General features: G+C 40.1%; 1 long non-coding RNA gene across 1 annotated transcript; it reads right to left on the reverse strand.

The window, feature by feature from the left end:
• Positions 1 to 13237: 13237 nt before the first annotated feature.
• Positions 13238 to 15237, reverse strand: LOC130426712 (uncharacterized). The gene is made up of 4 exons (XR_008907219.1): positions 15036 to 15237; positions 13990 to 14159; positions 13630 to 13758; positions 13238 to 13431 (listed from the first exon to the last, which is right to left on the reverse strand). It is a non-coding gene; the product is annotated as an uncharacterized LOC130426712 (long non-coding RNA).
• Between the last annotated feature and the right edge of the window lie 8332 nt (positions 15238 to 23569).

The raw sequence follows: 23569 nt of genomic DNA on the forward strand, positions 1-23569 counted from the left end.
AGAGGTCGAGGGGGAAACCTCCACCCCGTCAGCAACCTCCTCGCGAGAAGGGACACTGACGGGAAGACCCCAGGGAGAACAACATCGGGCCCGAACCTTCACAGCCACGGCTCTGATCGGTCGGTACGGGACGACTCCTGCCTCGTCAACAAAGCCGGGCCCTTGTTAGGGCTTGGCGCCCACTTACTCACTGAGTTTTCTGTTCTCCCCGGGTTTACTTGCAGCCGATCGCACACTCCACTGGACTGTGCTCGGCGAACCGACCTCACACCCTGGCGAGGCGTGAGGTCGTACACATACGACAGCCGTCACCACTCTCAAACCGCCGTTGTCCCGCCAGGCAGGTAAGCAGGCGGAGCAAAAACCTTCCCTCCGGGGACTCCCCGCGACATGGTTAGCTCCGCCAGCCGACGAACCACCCCCCGTGGGAATGATGAAGCAGACCGTCCCCTTGGTCACCCTGTCACAGTCCCTGGGAGCTCGAGAGCTGCCCACACTGTCTCGCTGGATAATGAGGGCGGTCCGTCTTGGTTACTCGATCCAGTTCGCCAGAGACTCACCCAAGTTTCGGGGCATCATCTCTCCCTCTGTCAGAGGCAGGGACGCCTCCGTACTTCGGGTAGAGGTCACCACCCTTCTGGCAAAACAGGCATCGAGTTCGTCCCTCAAAACCAAGATGTTCAGTGGGTCACCACCCGCACTTCATCGTTCCCAAGAAAGACGGCGGGTTGCCCCCAAAGGCTGCGTACCCTGAACAGAGCACCTTCACAAGCTGCCATTCAGGGTGCTCACACAGAGGCGCGTCCTGACATCTATGAGGTGTCAGGATTGGTTCGTGGCAATCGACCTGAAGGACGCTTACTTTCATGTCTCGATCCTCCTCGACACCGGCCGTTCCCACGGTTCGCGTGCGAGAGGCGGGCATATCAGTACAGATTCCTCCCTTTCGGTCTGTCCCTGACCGCCCTTTCTCCCTGAGAGGAAGGCGAGCGGGTACTAAACTATCTCAGCGACTGGCCTATCTTGGCACACTCGCGAGATCTGTTATGTACACAAAGGGACCTGGTGCTCCGGCACCTAGGTCGATTGGGACTCCAGGTCAACCAAGAGAGGGGCAAGCTCTCCCCAGTGCAGAGCATCCTCTTTCTCGGTATGGAACTCAGCTCTGTCACCATGTCGGCACACCTGTCCGCAGTTGTGCCCAACCAGTGTTGAACTGTCTGAAATGAACATTTTAGGCAGACAGCGGTCCCCCTGAAACAATTCAGAGGCTCCTGGGACACATGGCGTCCTCGCGGGTTAATACCCCTCGAGTTGATGCACATGACACCGCTCCAACATTGGTTTCAGAGTCGAGTTCCGAGGAGAGCGTGGCACACCGGCAGCAGGCGCATGGTGATGCCGCCCTGCTGCCGACGCACCATAACCCCAAGTCTTTATGACTTTTTCGACGGACTCAGGTCCCTCTGAGCAGGTTATGAGGCAGGTCGTGGTGACGACTGAAGTCTCCCTGCAGGGGTGCGGTGTAGTGTGCAACGGGCACGCAGGTGGGGTGTTGGACGAACCCCCGCCTGCGCTGGCATATCAATTGCCAAGAGTTGTGGGCTATGCTACTTGCACTGAGCAGGCTACGGCCTCTCGTGCGAGACATGCACGTGCTGTTGCGAGGACAGCACTATAGCTGTAGCGAATACAGATCGTCAGGGTGGCGTTCGCACACAGCAGCTAAACACAACTTGCTCGACGCCTCCTCCGGTGGAGTCAACAGGTGACTCGTTCCCTGCAGGCCACACACCCCGGGCAAACTGAACTAGACAGCCGACGTGCTTTCTCGCCAGTTTATGCCTCGTGGAGAGTGGCGACTCCACCCCCGTGCAGTCCAGCTCATTTGGAGGCTGTTCGGGTAGGCCCAGGTAAAACCTGTTCACCTCCCGTAACACCACCATTTGCCCGCTTGATAGTCCCTGCCCTCGGCACGGATATCCTTGCGCACAGATGGCCGCGGGATGGGCGGAAGCACACCTTCCCCCCCCCAGGAGCCTTCTTGTACAGACTCTGTGCAAGGTCAGGGAGCAGGAGCACCAAGTGTTATTGGTTACACCACACCGGTCTAACCGCACTTGGCCTCAGAGCCGATGCTCTGGACAGCGACTCCCCCTGAACCATTCCCCTGACAGAGGACCTGCTCTCTCAGGGGAAGGACACGTTCTGGCATCCCAGATCAGACCTCTGGAACACCCATGTCTGGTCTCTAGACGGGACGAGAAGATCCTAAGATGGCTACTCCCCCTATACGGCTGAGACTGAAAGTGTATGTAGTCGCTATTGCCACTCATCACGACTCAGTCGGTGGAAAGTTTCTAGGGCAACACGACCTGGTCACCAGGTTCCTAAGCAGCGAGAGGGCGGAATCCGCCTCATCTCCGCTCCATACCCTCTTGGGACCCTAAGTGGTCCTGGGGAGCCTCAGGGCCCCCCAAAGAGCCCCTCGGAGGTTCCGATCTTCCTCATAGAGTAAGACGGCCCTCCTGACGGCGCTCACTTCCTTCAAGAGGGTAGGGGACCACCGAGCATCCTCCGTGTCCCTGGATTGCCTTAAACTCGGCCCTGGAAACTCTCACGTTATCTTGAGACCCAGGCCCGGATGCGTGCCCAAGAAGTTCCCACTACTCCCTCCGGGGCCAAGTGGTGAACTTGCAGGCGCTCCCCATAGGGGAGGAAGACCCGACCCGATTAGTGTTGTGTCCAGTACGTACTGGACCGCACGCAGAGCTCTGAAGCTCTGACCAGCTCCGTGTCTGTTGGAGGACAGCAGAAGGGGAAGGCTGTCTCCAAACAGAGGCTGGCGCACTGGGTCGTGGACGCCGTTACGACGGCATTCCGATCTCAGAATCTCCCATGCCCATTGGCAGTGAGGGCTCACTCCACACGGAGTTTAGCCACCTCCTGGACACTGGCAGAAGCGCCTCTCTAGCAGACATCTGTAGAGCTGCGGGTTGGGCTATGCCCAAACACCTTCGCAAGGGTTAACAACCTTCGCGTAAACCCGGTGTCAGCCCACGTCCTGCGTGGCGACATGTAGGACTGGCATCCGGGGGGGCGTATGCCTGCGAAAGCACCTTTCCACCCTCTAACAGGTTGGGTCAGTGTGCTATTTACCTTTTCTTCTTACCCGAACACATCGCTAAGAAACTGGTACCTCACCAGCCTCCCTTCTTACCCAGACACTGGTTAAGAATAGGCATTCCATCCATCACCAAACAAGCACCCCCTGCGGGCTGGCTGGGCAGAGCAGCCTTCCCCCTTAGGCCGGGATACCATGTGAGCTATCACAGATAGCTCTAACCGGACCTAGTGCTACCGGACGTCTGTAACACCCCCTCCGTGGGCTGTTCCGTCTGATGTATCCTCATGAGAATGGTTCCCACTCCTGGTAACCCATGAGCTTCCCCAGGTGGGCCTCCACCTCGCGGTTAACTACTCAGTCCGCACGTTCCATGCGTTCTCCTCCAAGGACGAGACCATACCTATATCCACCATATTCCTCCCCACGGGTAGGAGGTGGCCTCTGTAGCGCTTCTCTGATTAAGAGTCGCGCTTACCCGGTGTAAACTGATCTGGACGGCCTCTCGCCTATAGAGAGCTAAGGCCCCGTCCGTGAAAGTTACCGGTCAGGGCTGTACCCATCTTTCTCCAAGAAAGCTCTGGAACCCCCCGACCACCACACTGGAAGGTTACAGTCTCACGAAAGCTTCGAGATGACACGCCCAGGCTTGTTACCGTCGCTTCGCTAGAGATTGTGACGCGATACAGCGTTGTGGCGTTTTCCATAGGCAACCCCATCTGTCGTTCTCGACACAACGTCGAGAGACCGACAGAAAGGGAACGTCTTGGTTACGTATGTAACCTCAGTTCCCTGATGGAGGGAACGAGACGTTGTGTCCCTTATGCCACGAACACGTATCGTATTCTGCTGCAGTTTGAGAGGTCTCAGGCTCTTCAGAACAAAGGTAAGTGAATGCTGCACGCCGGCCTCCTTTTATACCGGATTTCCGGGGGCGGAGCCCGGCATGCAAATTGCATTCGCCAAATTTCATTGGCCTTTTCTATAGTAGTCAGAGTTGATTGGTTCTCAAGGGCGAACCCCCATCTGTCGTTCTCGACACAACGTCTCGTTCCCTCCATCAGGGAACTGAGGTTACATACGTAACCAAGACGTTTCCACTTGTATGTTACAACCTACCAACATCTTGATGTCCATTCAAAATTTGATGATTGTTCTTTTGAACTATAGTATTTCTTTTTGCAGGTGAATCTACGAATCTACTAATATTACAGTAAATGTTGCAACAATGGGTTTTGCAGGGCTCTTATAAGCATGAAATAGATTTGCAGTTTTTACCGTGTGATGCCCTGAGGCATAACAATTATTTCTAAAATTGGAGGGATAGAATTTCAGCCTGAGTTTTCTTCTGACCCTTGGCAATTTTCTCTCATGTCTGAGCTTTGTCTTAAATGTAACTTGTTCTGTTTTAGTCTACTAGAGAAACAATAAAGAAAACACATTGAGGGAGTTCATCATCCAGTTCCAGTGTGTCTTGTGTGTGTGTTATTAAAGCTGCCAAAGTTGTTCAGTCAAGAGCTTTGAGTGTTTTTTTGTCTACTTTTGTTGATTTATTACTATTATATGACTTTGAAGACAGCAGGAGGTGACATTTACGCTACACGCCACATATATTTCCAGAACTGGCATTTTAAGACATTTGTGATTTTCCCCATCCAAAAACATAAATGGACTAAAAATCCTGAAACAACACTTGCTCCTTTGCTAATGCTGTTTGCATGGATGTTGAATCAGGTTAACAGGATAGAAAGAATTTAAGCTAAAGTAATTATTTTTAAAATAAATTTAGTTTAATGTGCTTGACTGAGAATTGTGAATGTGATTAAAAAATAAAAAGACACATCTAAAAATACAAATAATAAATTTGCAATTACAAAAAATAATTTATTGTACATACCAGATGATAATTTGCACCTCTTTATATAATGTAGTTCATTGTGGTCATGAAAGAGACTAGAGAGATATAAAACTGTTGATAGCTTTATATTGACCAACCACATATTTGTGTGATGCAAATGCAAAGCTCAACAATTAGCAGTGACTTTAATTTCTTTCGTTAGTGGAACACCCAAGCAGAGAAAAAAATCTAAGTATAAAAGTATAAACCTATTTATAAATGCTTTTTGAAATAAGTATTTTATATTACTTTTGCCAAAAGGAAATAGAAGTGGGCAATGTCGATAGGCAAAGCAAGGCAAGTTTATTTATATAGCACATTTCATACACAAGGACAATTCAAAGTGCTTACATAAAATGATTGACAGAAAGAAATAAAACATATCTTTAAAATGCAAATGATTTAAGATCACAAATACTTTAGATTTTAAGAAACAATAAAACAGCAATAAAATGTATTAAAAATGTGAGTGTATATATATAAAAGAATAAGAGCAAAATAAAAATAAATTAGAAATAGAAGTGCAGTTGATGTAAACCAGCACAGTGCTCAGGTGGTAAATGCACAGCTAAACAAGTGTGTTTTTAATCTGGATTTAAAAGTAGCTTCTGTTGGTGAACGTCTGATGTCTTCTGGAAGCAGATTCCAGCTACTGGTGTCGTAATGGCTAAACGCTGGCTCCCCATGTTTTCAACGAAACCTTGTTATCTCTAACTGACTTGATCCTGATGATCTGAGAAGTCTGTTTGGTTTATATTCAATAAGCATATCTGAGATGTATTTAGGTCCTAGACCATTGAGTGATTTATAGACAATTAATAATGGTTTGAAGTTGATTCTAAAAGTAACTGGTAACCAGTGTAAGGACCTGAGGATCCGAGTGATATGCTCAGATTTTTTGGTTCTGGTCAGAATCCTGGCAGCAGCGTTCTGTATGAACTGCAGCTGTCTGATGGTCTTTTTGGGAAGACCTGTAAGGAGTCCATTACTGTAATCCACCCTGCTGGTGATTAAAGCATGAACTAATTTCTCTAAATCTTGGCTTGAGACAAAACATCTGATTCTGGCTATGTTTCTGAGATGGTAGTAGGCTGATTTGTTTATTGCTTTGAAATGACTGCTGAAACTAAGGTCAGACTCCAAAATGACCCCAAGATTTTTTACCTTGCTTTGTGTCTTTAGACCTCTTAAGTCAAGGTATGTGTTTACCTTGTTAGTTTCATCCTAGTTACCAAAATCAATGACTTCAGTTTTGTTTTTATTTAATTGAAGGAAGTTTTGACACATCTAGCTGTTTATTTCATCAATGCATTGGCAAAGAGAGTCAATAGCCCTGTAGTCATTGGGTGAGAGGGATAGGTAGATCTGAGTGTCATCTGCATAGCTTTGGTAGGCAATTTGGTACTTTTTGATTATTTGCCCAAGTGGGAGCATATGTAACGGAGGCAAGCTAGTGTAGAGCTGTGCAGTGTGTAAACCTCACTCCTCTGCCTCAAGGACTCGATAGGGACTGCGGTCTTTAGCCTCCTGGCTAGAGCGCCCGGCTCCCATGCCGGACCGACCCGGTTTGAGGCCCGCTGAGAGCGGTGCGGAGCGTTCTGGTTACACATATACAAATTGAAGAGGAGTGGAGCAAGAATTGAGCCCTGTGGAACACCACAAGTCATGGGTGTCAAATCAGATATATGGTTGCCTATGTTCACATAGTAACCTCTCACCTCCGAAGAGACTGGAGCCTAAATCCAGCGTCTTTGACCGCTCAGTCAAACTACCTCGAAAGCCACCTCAGTAACCTCATACCTTTGAGGTATGACCCAAACCATTTAAGTACCAACCCAGAAAGCCCTACCCAGTTTTCCAGCCTATGTAGGAGTATGGTGTGATCTACCTTGTCAAAGGCAGCACTGAGATCTAGTAAAACCAGAACTGATATTTTGCCTGAATCAGAATTCAATCGAATATCCTTAATTATCTTTATGAGCACTGTCTCTGTGCTATGATGCTGACGGAAACCAGACTGATAATTGTCCAGGTAGCCATTTGAGTTCAAGACTTTGGTCAGCTGATTGACGACAACATTTGCCTATAAAAGGAAGATTTGATATTGGTCTGTAGTAAGACAGTAAGGTTTTGTCTAGATTGCCCTTTTTTAGAAGAGGTTTGACAACTGCATTTTCTAGGGACTCTGGGAAAGTTCCTGAGAGCAGTGATGTATTAACTATTTTAAGGAGATCTGCTTCCAAACAGTTAAACACTCTTTTGAAAAAGGATGTGGGAAGCATGTCAAGGCTGCAAGTTGACGCCTTAAGACGCTGTACCGATTCCTCCAGGGTTTTGAGATCATTTGTCTGAAATTCAGACAAAGTTACTAATTTCTGATGTACTGAAGTCAGACTGACCTGACTGCCGCATGGAGTTTGCTGATTTCCATTCTGATATTACTGATCTTTTGAAAGAAAAAAGTTGCAAACTCATTGCATTTTTTCATCAGACAGCATTTCTCTCGGAACTTGACAAGGGGATTTGTTAGTCTCTCAGTTGCAAAAAGGGTGCGAGTGTTATTTAGTTTATAATGTTAGAGAAAAAATTCTGGCTAGCTTTTCCTAAGTCAACATTGAAGGCATGCAGACTGTCTTTATAGATGTTATAGTGAACTTCAACTTTGGGTTTTTTGCCACATACGCTCTTGACCTTAACTGGAGCAATAGCATCGATAGCATTTTTAACTTTTGCATATAAGCATATAAGCATGTAATTTCAGTCAATATATTTCCAATTAAATCGTCTTTTCCAAAATTTGCTTTGGTTTAATTGGCTCAATATTTCCAACAGTCTCTTCTTATCTTAACATTTTTATTCTGTCTCTGAAAGAATGTCAATAATAGTCTACGCAACGTCAATTATCAGTCCACTAACAGATTGTTATTATAATGCCAGTGTTATTTCAGTATACATACATTATTGACTTTAAGTCATATGTATGGATAATCCAGAATCTGCTCTTTCCTCCCTCACAGGACGATGTATCTCTCCTCACAGTGAAACATTTGTTTCTTCTAATTACTCTGACCAGTGCCAACAATGACCTTTATAGGTCAGTGCAGAAACACAAGAAACAACGGGAGATTATGACAGGACGTGACGTTGTTGATAATTAAAGTGGTTTGCGTGGTTGTGTTTGACAAGTGCGAATGGGTTTGTGCATGTCTGTGCCTGTTTAAGGGGGCGGAGAACGTTGATGGGGTTTGGTCTTTCAGCTGAGGTCAGACCCTCATGATGTCACACAGAGCGAAGGAGTGTTGGACATTTTATCTCTTCCTCAAATGCAGAGGAACGAAGAGATGTTATTTTTCTATGTTATATTTTGCCTTCTGACATATTATGACTAACAAATGTCAGAATAGATGAAGAAGACAAACTGGGATGGTAAAAATGATCAACTATTATGGTGGCTGACAAAGGACATTTTCGATTCTTTGCCCATAGAGATAATAAATGTAGACCATTTAGTCTGTTTATGGCTACTCGCGGTGTATGTAGAGAGAAATAGTTAAGTTTAAGGTATAAAAACATAACGCTTCATTATGTGAGGTCTTTACATTCCTCTGAACACATAGTTATGTACTGTATGTTATGTTGTTTCTATCATAGATCCTACTGAATATTACACACGGCACCTTTAAATAATATTAACGATAAACTAATATTTGATTGAATGTTACTCTACAGAGCTAATCTAAACAGTGGAGAGAACAGTTTTTCAAGCCACTATAATGACATGTAGATGCTTATGACACAGCTGACCCAGTGTGTGTGAAGATATTAATTGAAAAAGACCTCCACTCCACATCCCCCCATCTGGACAGTTTTTTAGCTACCCCAGCCAGCCCTGGATGTGCCAATAGAAAATTAATATGTCAACGTTGTACGCCTTTGCTTTGTATTTATAGAAACAACCTCGAGGGCCTCTCTGGTTTAGGTGATTTCATTAGGGCTTTTTGCGTCTTGGAGCAGTCGCCTGCTGGGGAAACCAATTACTTATTTTTTGGCCTCACCAAAGCAGGATGTGAAATGACAGTAGACAGGCGACGCTTACTGGTCTTGTGAAACAGGAGAGACAACTGCATATAGATTGAGCGTAACTTAAAGCGAACAATGTTACATACAGTACGTACTCTAGTTGGGTTCCTTTAATACATATTTTACGGCAAGCTATTTTTAGTATGCCCACTTTTTTCACAACTTGGCAGTGATAAATTGTTTAAAAGACTGAGGCTTGCTTGAGCCTTTTTTGATATATGTATCCGTTTGGTGTCTTGATTTATATGCTATACATTTTGTTCCAACAGCATTAAAAAACAACGACGATGGTGATGTGTTGGTGTTGAAGGTCTGATTTCCATTTTCTTATAGGTAAGCAGATCATATGTGTGGGTGTCTTACTCCCAGCCTTAGGGAAAAGCAACACTTGGACTTGGACACGGTGGCACCTCTCAGATCAAGTGTTGTCATGGCCTTGTCAGGATGTTGGGCATTTGCTGTCTCTTCCAAACCCTGCCGTTACTTGTCATAACACTGGCAGAGCTAAAATATTAAGTCTTTTTTATTTCAAATTCAAAACCTATACTGTTTAAGATAGGGATTGTCACAGGTTGGCATTGAATGTGTGACTGTCGATTGATCTCTACATCTATCAGGCAGGAGCAGATTAAATGATTCTAATGTGATCAAGAAACAGAAGTCAATCTCTCAAAGTCTCTAATCTTATTGTGTAAGGATATAATATTTTCATCTATGTGTTTGCCTTTGCTGGGACACTTCCACTATTGTAATGCTTGTTATTAATGTGTATTTTTTTGGAGGATCTATTGACAGAAATACAATATAATATACATAACTATGTCTTCAGAGGTGAAAAGACCGTAAATAATGAAGGGTTAAATTATCTTAGAATGAGCTATTTCTATGTAGGCCTACATACACCATTGCATTTCACCAGCGCAGACAGTTTGTTGATATTGTACGAAAATGAGTTCACATTTCCCGTAATCACAGAAGGTACAGAAGGCTTGTATCGGCAGTTCTTCGCCAGCCATTTGGCCTTAATCTTAGCGCCAGCTCTTCAGCCACAGTACGCTCTTCTCACCTCATCCGGACTTTGTTTTCAACGTGAGTTGTTGGTTTCTCGAAGAAATGAGTTTCAACGTGTGAAAAACACGATAATCCATATCCATAGGACACAAAAATAACAAAAGAGCACAAAAGGAAGTTCATGGACAATCCACACAGACACAGAGCGGCTGGAAAGGAAGCCATCACTGCGGCACCAACTATTTTATTTATAATGATGTGTAAAAAAAAGGTATTTTTTCATTACATGCTTAGACATTTACCAGACATTTGCAAAACCTGCTTTTACAAACCAATACAATACCTGACAATGATTGACAGCTCTCATATTAGTGGTATACAGTAAAAAAATAACCCACAGTTCACATGCTTGTCATCCGTGCCATCTCACTCCGACTGCCAAACTGAGTGAACATCTGGGTCAAGATCATGTATCATGCAGCCTTTAGAAAACTACCTGAAATCAGCTCGTGTAAGCCTTTCTGATATTTCAAACACCCTGAAAGACGGATCAACGCACACCTATACATTCTCACTCAACTGTAAGGGTTTAACAGGGTAACAGATGAAAAAGATATCGGTGGGGACAACGGTTCACATTTCCTTCGAAGATGAAACATAAGTCTTCCAGCGGTAAGAAAAGCAGAGATTCATTGATTTTGCTGACATTTCTGTAGATGAGCCGAGAGCTCTCAGACAGATTTAGCCCTTGTTCTCCATCTTGTCAACGTTTAATTTAATTGAAGAATTGCTCTTGACTGAGTCAAGATATATTGAGCTTTAAAAGGATAGTTCACCCCGAAATGAAAATTCTGTCATTTAGTCTTTCTCATGTGGTTTCAACCCTGTTGTAGCACTTCAAATATTACCTACACAAAAGTAGGAAACGTCTGTCTGGCTAGCGTGTAGACGTCTAGAATATTTGCACATGCTTGTTGTCAACATAAAAATGTTCACTATAACTCTTCTGATGTCAAATATTCTGTACTAGTGTGAAATGTGTAGATGTTTGTGATGATGCCAAACAACACAAGCATGACCAGGTTCTGTGTCTGGTGCCCTCAGTGAGCTTACGTTTAATGAGTGCCCCTTTGAGCCACAGTGAAAGCCCAAGAGTCTTTGTTATTATCGTGATAACAGTGAGTGGCAATCAGGGGCCAACCTGTCATCGCTCCTCACCTCCACACTATGACCGCTGCGGGGGGGACCTCCAGTGGGCAGGGGTGAGCAAGGCGCTCGATTCGTGTTCAGCTTTTCTGTGGCTCAGTGGTTAGAGCATGCCACTAGCAACACCAAGGTCATGGGTTTGATCCTAAGGGATTGAAAATAGTCAGAAACAATTGTATAGTACAATTCAATATAAGTCGCTTTGGATAAAAGCATCTGCCACATGCGTAAATGTGAGGAAAACCCACGCATAGTGATTGGTAGGGCAGTAGCTTCTGTCATATTATGCAAAATGAAAGACACGCACACACAGTATTAAAGAGATAGTTCACTCAAAAGTTTGTCATCATTTACTCACCCTCTTGTCAAACGTTCCCAACATTTGAAATATCTTATTTTGTGTTCTGTCGAAGAAAGAAAGTTATAAAAAGGTTAGAAATGACAAGAGGGTGAGTAAACAATGACATCATTTTCATTTTTACGTGAACTATCCCTTTAATAAGCCCATTCCTGTGATGTGTATTTTTAAACATTGATCTGCCTGTATTGGATTATTTATACAGCTTTATTGGTCAAAGGTAAAAATCTGTGAATCAGTTTTGTGTAGTCATTGCTCATTTTGGAGTATTGCATTAGCAGTGCAAAGACTGTCTGTTTGATTCCCTTATTAATAAAAAAGTCGGTAACACTTTATAATAACTGCACGCTATGAATCATTAGTTAAGCATCAGTACATAGTTAATTAATCATTTATGAAGCATTGACCCCACATTAATAGACATTAGTAAGCAGTTTATAAATACAGCTATAAATGCTTTGTTCTTGATTTATAAGCATGTATATAATATGCTTAATAATCAAATTTTCATACTTTATTAAGGATGAATTCATCATTTCTAAACTAAGGATTACATTACTTACAAACCAGTTAGTTAGGAGTTGTCAGTGGTTCATGAGATCATTTAGAAAGTGTAAGTAAATGATTAATAAACTCTTTGAATGCACATTTATACATCTTATTATTCTGACATATAGTAACAGTTACTTAATTTGTTAATAAATGCTTTTTAACACACATTCCTGCTGTAATTCATGATTAATTAAGGTAGTTATAAAACATTTACTAGTTGTCAGTTAACTATTTTTGTGAGCTCATCTAAAGTGAGGACTATGTTTGCCTTGTAAAGCATTTACAAATGAGAGTTAAAGGCTCAGTTATCTTCTAAACAGAAATAGGAAAAACACAACACAGAGCGATTCAGAACATAGAAATATTTATTTCAAGATGCAAAAGAAATTAATCTGTACAACTGTACATATTAATGAATATAAAACAATTTAATATAAAATAAAAAATAAACCTCTGCAAAATTAAAATTGTACAACCGAACATATAAATTAACATTAAATGAATTGATATAAGATGAAAAATAAACTTCTGAAATTGTTTTAATTCCTGCACACTTCCAGAAAAAATATAACCGTGAAGTGATATGCAACTCTCATTTGTAAACGCTTTACAAGGCATACATAGTCCTCACTTTAGATGAGCTCACAAAAAATAGTTATTTAACAACTAGTAAATGTTTTATAACTACACTGTAAAAAAAATCCTGTAAAATTTACAGTAAACTACTGGCAGCAGGGTTGCCAGCCAGTTACTGTAAATTGTACAGCCACAGTACTGTAATTTAATTTACAGCCATTTACTGTAATTGCAGAATACAGGAAAAACTGTAATTTTGAATAGCAACAGTATAATGCTGTATTTTTTACAACAAATTGCTTGATTTTAATTTATTTTATTTAGAAGAAATACATAAATCACTGTATTTCCAGTACGTTCTGCATACTGGATATACAGTGTTTAATTTGACTTTAATTTGTAATTGATACAAAAATACATTACAGACGAATTGTGTACGTTGTTGTACATGAAATAATTTTATTCAGTTTCAACTTCATAGTATCCAACATGGCTCTTTAAACATTCATGTTTAAACAACGCGTTAACCAACATTACCATCATGAAACAAAATTGCAAAACAAGGCCCAAGTGAGTCTGTAAAACGGTCCACATCTTGATCCATCAGAGCACAACAAGTAGCTAGAACTATGGAAACAAAACAAGAGAATAATGTTAGATATTCAATTTATAGTCAGAGAAAAACAGAGGACAACATATACAGTCAGAGAATAATATGATGTAATTCAATGATGAGATCTCTGTGTGTTTGTGTGCGTGTGTGTATGTGTGTGCGTGTGTGCGTGTGTGCGTGTGTGTGTGTCTGTGTGTGTGCGTGCTTCTTACTTTTCATCGATTACATTGAAAATTCATTATTGTGTAGAGCAGCAACATGTGGGTTCACTGCAACCTGTTTCTTCTGTTTCCTGGCATTTTAGATGATGCTTCTTCTTGTTCCACTCTCTGGATTAATATCTACAAAGAGTCAGGAAAAACAAAATGTTATATATTAAATGTACAAAATATATTATATTAAAACACATGAATTAAATCATTAGCTTGCTAGTGTTAAATAGCGGAGACTTCTAAATAATTTGCCCTAAAAAAATCCATCTCTCGTTGAGAAATATTGTTTTAAAGGTCTTAACAGGTATATAACATTAACATATCTATAAAATGCAGGTAAGGAAGTTGTTCAACTAATACCTTTCATTGGACTCCAAGATACACGCTTGCCCCATCCTGGTACTCAAGATTGAATATGTAACATGCTATGAACAGAGTGGGAAGGCCAGACATGAAGCTGTGCTGAGCACCGTCACACACAACCTAACCTTCAGTAGTCAGTATCCAGTGGCCTGCATGGCAAAGTGTGTCTTAAAACAAACAATACCACATGTGACAATAGTTAATAGTTACTATACAATTTTATCTTTAAGCTTTTTCCATTTAAACTACATTTTAGTATAAGTGACTATACAAACAAACTCTAAGCAAATTACACAGATTAATTTACACTTAAAACCGTACTTATACAGAAATGTAAGCTAACTAACGTTAGGGATGTCACGGTCAAGAAATTGTCACACTAGTATTTTGTAACGGGTCGTCTCACTCCCACCATCCCACGGTCCTATCTGGGAGACAGTCCTGCTCTAACGATGAGGGTGTCGGTAACGTCTTTTGCTACAGCTCTCATCTGGCCTCCGTTACATAAACTGAATATCTAGATGGTTACGTACATTAATCACTTTACCGGGCTATCCTCCGTGAACAACGACTTACCGCAAGCTTTGGTGACTTGTTTTAATTTGGTCTCTCGATTTACGGGTCACTGCATTTGCAAATTTGAATTACACCAGAAAATAATCACGACCGAGTGTGGTATCACAACTGTCGAAGCATGTAACTTTTACCGAGTCTACGGCGTGCGCGATGTTCAACATTAAAAAAACAACCGTCAACTTACTAATACAATGAACTGTAGCTCGTCACATACCGACTTCGCTCCTGATTTGTACAAAAACTCTAAATAACATGAACAACTTCTGTCATCAGGTGCTATAGCGACGGAGAATGTTTGAAATCTTACCGCGACGGCGCTGCTGAAACCCCGCGCAAGACTCATTCGGTCCCAGCGGATGGAGGTTGAATCCGGGGTTACCAATGTGAAACGCGAATGTAGATACCTCTATATAAAGTTACCACTATGATAGTTACCAAATATGGAAAAAACGTAATAAATCACTTACCACATGTGTGAATCACTCATTTTGCGCACTACACCAATCTCGACCGTTGAAGATCATCCCGCCATTGTAGATTTGAAATTTACAGCAATATTCTGTACATTTGAGTTAATCCGTCACGTGACCCCAGAATGCATTGCACTTTACAGCAATATTCTGTATTATTTAAAAAACAGTCAGCTTCTGTAAAATAACGCTGTAGTTTTTACAGCAATTAGTTACAGTGTACCTTAATTAATCATGAATTACAGCAGGAATTTGTGTTAAAAAGCATTTATTAACAAATTAAGTAACTGTTACTATATGTCAGAATAATAATATGTATAAATGTGCATTAAAAGAGTTTATTAATCATTTACTTACACTTTCTAAATGATCTCATGAACCACTGACAACTCCTAACTAACTGGTTTGTAAGTAATGTAATCCTTAGTTTAGAAATGATGAATTCATCCTTAATAAAGTATGAAAATTTGATTATTAAGCATATTATATACATGCTTATAAATGAAGAACAAAGCATTTATAGCTGTATTTATAAACTGCTAACTTATGTCTATTAATGTGGGGTCAATGCTTCATAAATGATTAATTAACTATGTACTGATGCTTAACTAATGATTCATAGCGTGCAGTTATTATAAAGTGTTACCAAAAAGTCTAAATGCAGTTCTATTTGAAAAATCTTTCAAATGCGTAAAAGTAGATGAATAGTTAAGGAACAGACATATATGACGGTATCCAAGGTTATGTAGGCTAATGCATGTTATTCTGACATCACTTGTGACCCTGTCATGTTACATAATATATAGTTTCGACTTGAGGCTTTGAATTTCCTGTAATTTAGTTATTGTTATGCATTGTTTGCATGCTTCTTAATTTAAAGCTTCCCCAGACAGCACAGGTGGGTACATATGTAAGATGTCTGCTAAAGATCAAGAGATCTGGAAAACACCTGCTGTGTAAAAACATCTGATAAACGTCTTAGAGCGGTTTTACATACATTGTTAATCATAAATATCTATCTCCCGGACATCTTCTAGATGTCAGTATGACATCTGACAAGAGAAATCTCAGAGATGTATTGCAGATGAGCAAACAATCAAAATAAACACAGTATATATATGTCTTGCAGATGTAAACCCAGACACCGAAAAGCCGTCTCCGAGATGTATGTGTGCTATAAGGGACACGGGCTCAAGGTTTGCATGCATGTGTGGTGGAAATAACAAATACTGAAAAAATATATTTTTTGATCATTTCTGTGTATGTTCTGCACCAGTAAAACAGAGTGAGAGGTGGAATTATAATGAATGCAGAACAAGACAGGTGCAGTTCCCACACTGGAATACATTAACTTAATTTTTTTCATAAATCAACTAAAATTGCAAATCTATGCCAGCAGATGTAGTTACAGGAGCAGGATCTCATTATGTTACGTTTTTGTTAGTGATTGCACAAATCAGACATGAACTCTGCATTTTTTGTGTCAGTTTTACACACGGTATTCAGATTATCTGGTTCCTGTTAGAAGGTTATCAGGTCCCTGAAGGAGGATACTGGAACTACACTTGATGGCCAAACGTGTTTCTCCATAGACATCCATTCGACATTTAATATGCAAGTAGGACATTTTCCTGTAATAGATTTATTTTTTTGTCTTAAAAGTGTCTTAGTCTTTTTCTAAAATGCCTTTCACCACATGTTGCAGTTACCATTAAACCCATCAAACCTTTTGAACCTATGCTGAGTTTGTTACTCCTTTCACTCTCTGCAAATCAAAGTCAAGCTTTTCTGACTAATGACATGCACATGCAATTTGTTATGTAGACTATTAAACCTCTCAACTTTGTAATGCAAATGGATACAGATTTTGTTTGACACCCCCAAACACAACTGTGTTTCACACAAAGCTAATGGAATGCAAATCCGTAGGAATATTTTTGGTTTCTTTTTGCTATATAGTGTAATTACAGCAAAGCATTTCTTGTGTACTTCAGTAGGCGTTCTCTCATGAGAGTTTGCTGACATTTTGCCTAAAACATCAAAATCTTAACGGAGCTGCGCATTATGCTAAATGATTAATTCATTGCAGACATTTTTTATTGCTACAATTTTCATCATCGCAGTCTCCACCCTGCACGCTTGTTCTATACAGCTTCTTATCCCTTATAAGCATTGTAAAAATGTCATGGAGAACTCAATAATTTATCATAATAATACTAACATATACACGTTATTCATTAAATCTAATTTGGGAATCCACCTCCTCTTTAATTTTACAGTTTTCCTGTTTGGTACAAATCAAGATGTTTTATACAGTTGAAAGAAAAAGTATGTGAACCCTTTGGGCTTACTTGGATTTCTTCATAAATTGGTCGTAAAATGTGTTCTGATCTTCATCTAAGTGACAACAATAGAGAAACACAGTCTTCTTAAACTAATACCGCACAAACATTATACGTTTTCATGTTTTTATTGAACACAATATGTAAACATTCATAGTGCAGGGTGGAAAAAGTATGTGAAACCCTAGGCTAATGACTTCTCCAAGAGCTAATTGGAGCCAGGAGTCAGCCAACCTGGGGTCCAATCAATGTGATGAGATTGGATGTGTTGATTAAAGCTGGCCTGTCCAATAAAAAACACACACCAGTTTTGAGTTTGCTGTTCTGAAGAAGCGTTGTATGATGTGAACCATGCCTCGCACAAAAGAGCTCTCAGAAGACCTACGATCAAGAATTGTTGACTTACATAAAGCTGGAAAGGGCTACAAAAGTATATCTAAAAGCCTTGATGTCCATGTGTCCACGGTAAGACAGATTGTCTACAAATGGAGAAAGTTCAGCACTGTTGCTACACTCCCTAGGCGTGCTCGTCCTGTAAAGATGACTGCAAGAGCACAGCGCAGAATGCTCAATGAGGTGAAGAAGAATTCTAGAGTGTCAGCTAAACACTTACAGAAATCTCTGGCACATGCTAACATTTTTGTTGACAAATCTACAATAAGGAAAACATTAAACAAGAATGGACTTCATGGGAGGACACCACGGAGGAAGCCACTGCTGTCCAAAAATAACATTGCAGCACGTTTAAAGTTTGCAAAAGAGCACCTGGATGTTCCACAGCACTACTGGCAAAACATTCTGTGGACAGATGAAACCAAAATATGAACTTGACTATGAATGTTTACATGTTGTGTTCAATAAAAACATGAAAACGTATAATGTTTGTGCGGTATTAGTATAAGCAGACTGTGTTTCTCTATTGTTGTGACTTAGATGAAGATAAGAACACATTTGATGATCAATTTATGAAGAAATCCAAGTAAGCCCAAAGGGTTCACATACTTTTTCTTTCAACTGTAAGTTTCACTTGCCGGAAGTAGCTTTCTCGAATGAATACCTCATCGAGATTCTGACATTTCAGTTAAAATGTACATTTATTTATCTTAAAACATATCATCATTTTACTTTCATTCTTACCTTAAAACGAAACAGTTGCTTAAACCTTGATGAGTTATGTTGTTGACAAATGCGACCTTCAGAAGACACACACGAAATCCTGTCCAGGACATGTCCAGGAAAGATGACACACATGGTCACCGTAACTTTAACATTTATTTCATGTAACGTACAGTAAAGGAAAATTTGGCCTTAGAAACAAGAGCTACATTTAACTGAGTTTGCATTTTCACTCTTTTAATCTCTGACATACTATTCCTTCAAAATGCAATCCAAAGGATAGCACTGCTTAAAATGATATGCTGTATGGAGTGATTTTCATGAATCATACTCCTCTGACAGGAGGCTTTATTTGGCACAGCTAAGCAAAACAAGTTTGAAGCAGGTGTTTGAATGCATTGATTCTCGAGAGCCACGTCATCCTTGCTGAACACTCACACACGAACTCTGTAGTAAAGAATTATGGATCCACTTCATAACCATCACTACCTTTGACATACTGTTTGACTTACAGAAAAATATCTACTTTAACTATAATTGAATGAGTATCATATTTATTTTGAAAAGCACCTTTGAGCCCTTACGCTCTGTGTATCACCTCCGAAGAGACGAGGGCATACTATGGCACTCAGCTATAAATAAATAGATAGTGGAATGCAAAGAATTGAAAAAAGCCCTATAGCTGCCCTCTGGTGTGCTATACCACTATAGGTACACGACAGTAACCGTGCTTAATTTAGCATCTCTGCATAGGGTCATTGCTAAACATTAAATGGTTCGTGAAAGTCATAACCAATGCTAATACATGTAAATATGTGATAATTATGTGTGCAGTTATGCTAACATGCCCATTAGGCTATGAAAAGGAGAGTCTTATACCCACAGCACATTCATGCTCATGACATGGTGGATTTTTTCGTTTAGCATGTATTGCATAAACTAATCATTTCGAAGCAACTCTGCTTGCATTTTCTTCTGAGCTTTGAAGAGAAGTGAGGAACAGCTATGCACATTATAGTTAAACCCACAGGGCTTCTCAGGATCGCAGTGATGGTTGGGTATAAACAGTGCTTGAAGTGGGGGAATAAAGGTTCCGGTACTCTCTTGTGCACGTTGCCATATGCAAATTACTACTTCAATTGAAATTTCTAGAAGGAAAACAATATTTGGACACTGCTGGCATTATTTACTTAAGGAACCATTTGCCAAGTAACTGATTTAATAATGTTAAAATAGTCATTTTATTACCTGTGACAATAGTTCTGCAGTCTTCTGTTTATTAAATCCATCATATAGACAGTCATATTTCATGCCTTATTTGCTAGAAACTTATATTTGATGTTTTTAGGCATGTCAAACACACATTAGATTATGGAACAAATGTAAGATTTCGTTTAAAACAGCAGAATTCGCGAAAGATAAGTAGTTTGTATGTCTGAAATCTAACCATTTATCATTTTTATTGTCAATAAAAATTGGCTTTGTCATGTTTGCCTTCTCACATCTCACTACACAGTCACAGTCATTAGCGCTCGCATGCAGACTGTCTTCTTCACTTTGACTGGCTGAATGTTCTGTCTTCCTAAATTTTATTGGCTGAACTGTTGCGTGACCTCTTTAATTTGATTTGCTGTAATTCCATAAACTCAGATTGGTCAATCTCTTGAAATAGGCAGCTCCACGACAAAGACAATAGATGGAAAGCCTGCAATCTTTAACCAAAAAAGCGTAACGGGTTATGCTTACGCCGTGGCTCTAGCGAATCACCCATACAATGATGCTTTGACTTGGAGTAGCAATGTGAGAAGTTTTATAAGTTTTATTATGATTTGACTTTGCTCCTGTGACCTTAACGTTTAGGGGCGGGGTTAAGGTCTCTCTTTTGTTGCTTTTTTTATGAACACACACAAAAGTATATATTTCATTTTTGACGTTTTCAAATGATATGACGTTTTCTGAACTTTATCCACAGTTAGTTTTAAATGTCTTATATCAAATTGTTCGTCTTCAGGATAAATCCGTCATAGCAAACAGCAAATCTCAATAATGTGCTCACGTTGAGTGTGTATAGTTGTCAACGAAAATCTGTGAAATTGGTTATGAATGGAGATGAACATTGTTAAATATCTGGACACTAACCAAGTAATACAGACAGCTCTAAAATACATTTACATTAGTATTGTGTAGCAGGCGGGATTAGTCACTGGCTTTTCTAATGCTACATTATTTAATGTTGATGGCGCATTTTGTTGGATTTCTCCACATAGCATCTAATTGAATTTAAAATACTCATCAATCATATATAAACGGGTAGGCTAAGACATCAACATCATTTTAAACTAAAGGGTCTACTTTTATTAGTGTTCCCCTCGTAATAACTACAAAACTGTGCTAAGAAAGGTTAAGTTACAGAGCTGTAGATGCTTCCTCAGCTTCAGCATTGAAGCCTTTGATGTTTTGCACTGGACTGTTATAGTTCCGCTCTTATCAGATTTCTGTATGAAAGTATGTTTTAAATTGCAGTGGAATGCATTTTATCGCTCACCAGGCGGCTGGCAACTTCCAGCAGCAGGACTGATGTGATTGGCAGACGTGGCGCGCTGCAAATTCAAACTAGATCTAATCAAACGCATCAGAATAGCAACGCTTGGGACTAGGAGGCGTACAGAAAATATTCAGATGTAATGATTAACATTTTCGTAAATGACTGTAATTACTTATTTTTCACAGTAACTGTAACAAATTACAGTTACTTTTATTTTGTAAATAAAATACGTTACGCTGTTACATGTAACTAGTTACTCTAAACTGATACCAATCATATAGTGCCTCACTCTGTGTTTACCTCATTCTGTACAGTTGCCGAGACTTCTGCGCTGCCTTTAGTTTTAGTCTGAGGGAAACGGTTTAAAATATTTTCACAGTAGCATTTTCTTAGACAGACATGCAATCACTTCAAGTGTGAAAACATTGTTGCACAACTGAATTTTTTGTGTTGATAAAAGAAAACCAATACAATAATAAAAGACGAATTTATTGAGGTATTGGATCGAAACGCTTTGATGCATGATCATATTTTACAGTTTTAAGCATCTATTACAGTTATTTCCAAAAAATCTGAATTTTGATGATAATTCCCACACGACTGCGGTTAATTTAATCTGTAAATCTGTACGTAGACTAGTCATGTTGGCTAATGTTTGTCATTTTCAAGCTAAATTAGAATAATATCTGGGATACAGTAAAAGCTTTTGTGAAATAGGTTAATGGCTATTCTGCATCAGTAGCTCAGGGTTTAACATGTATTTTTCTGGTATGTGCTGTAATTGCAGCAGGTTGTGCAATGACAAAGTCTATAATTGTCTATAAAAATCTATAAAGATTATAATAGCGGAAAGCTGTTAGTGGAGATACAACAAATTACCTCTTTTGTATTTAATGACATCATTTGAAGCACCATGTCTATTAAAAGACCAGTAGTGAAGGTCTTTGTGGAATGTCTAGCATATTCCTGTGCTTCTGATTGGGTGTTATTGTGCCATGTTGTACAGCATTTTTGCTTTTAGCGTTGAAGACAAATTGTGCCGGAAATATACCACACTTCAACTTCCAGAGTATTGTAAAGGCATGTTAACACTGTCCACAAATTTTAAACAACTTTGAAACTATTTTTAGGTACATTTCTGCTTATGCATTTACATGAAAAGAGGGGAAATGTTTGAGTAACAATAACAAGCTACTTTTATTACTAACATTTAGTAATGTAAAGTGTGTTATGATACATTATAAACTTGACGCATAACAAACTGATTCTGACAGGGAAGTGACGGAAAACAAAACGTCAGCCTATTTGAGTCACTTACTCCTGGATTCATTTTTTTTCAGGGCACGCGGTGCATATTTGATCAATATGAGGTATGAAATGCACCGCCATTAACTATAATGATGGGGGCAAAGTGACCCCTCGTACGCAGCACTTTCTAATTGCCTGTAATTCTCTTCCCTATTAATGTCTGTACATTAACAGCCTATCATTTACAGCCCGGACATTTTAGCTGAAAGGTCATCCGCCAGTCCCGGCAAGTGACGTGCATCTTTAGAGGACAAACGTATGTGGCCTTCTTTATAAATGATGAATTAAACTCATGGCTTTCTGATAAACATCGTGCTACTTCCAGGTTTTTTTAGGTCGCTGCCATTGGAAATTAATTTGTTTTATAATAGATATCAAGATCTTACATTATGTTGACAAAATGTTTAAATGCCCTCCTGCTTGTAAATCGCTTTGGATTAATGCCTCTGCCAAATGAATAAATGTAAAGGTAAGAAAGTGTACCAACTGTATTTCGATACTTTCGATAATTTAAGAGCCATCTTACACTCACCCTCATTGTGCCTCACCGTCACTCTTAACGTCTTTCTTTTTGTGAAACACAAAAGTTGAGGTTTAGCTGAATCTTATAATCAAATAAAGTGAAAGTGAACAGGGGCTGTCAAGGTCTAATACATGCAATAAAGACATAAAAGTCTTTAAAGTATTCAGAATTTACATTTCAGTCTGTTTTTCACACAGTGTTATTGTATGATTTCATACAGATCATTTTTATGTTATTTTTATGATTTCATGATTCAATATTTTGATCCTTAAAGTCGAAGTCCTCATTTATTTCATAGAAGAGCTCTCGGTATATTCAATATAGATATACAGCATATGTTATACTTTTGAAAGAGCCAACCGCCAGATACATCAGTGTAGGTAAGAAACGAGGGAGGAAAACCCCATGAGAACCGCATGCAAATCAAAACAAGATGAGCTGAAAGGAAAGTAGGGCATTAAATAATAACAGCGGCTTCACAGAAGGACTTATGTGGTGTAAATAGTGTCAGCCAAAGAATGGCGCTGAACCACCTCAGTTGTGGCTCCTGTAAGCATTCGACTATTCATTTATATCCAACCAAAAAACACTGAATTTTCATAGTATGTTAACTTTACCTTAAATGAATGATAGGTGAAGGTTACAGGCCTGACACTTACTGGCTGCAGTATACTGACCTGTCAACAGTAGGACTGTG

The sequence above is a fragment of the Triplophysa dalaica genome, chromosome 7 (assembly GCF_015846415.1).
Source record: "Triplophysa dalaica isolate WHDGS20190420 chromosome 7, ASM1584641v1, whole genome shotgun sequence".
In the NCBI taxonomy this organism is placed as follows: domain Eukaryota; kingdom Metazoa; phylum Chordata; class Actinopteri; order Cypriniformes; family Nemacheilidae; genus Triplophysa; species Triplophysa dalaica.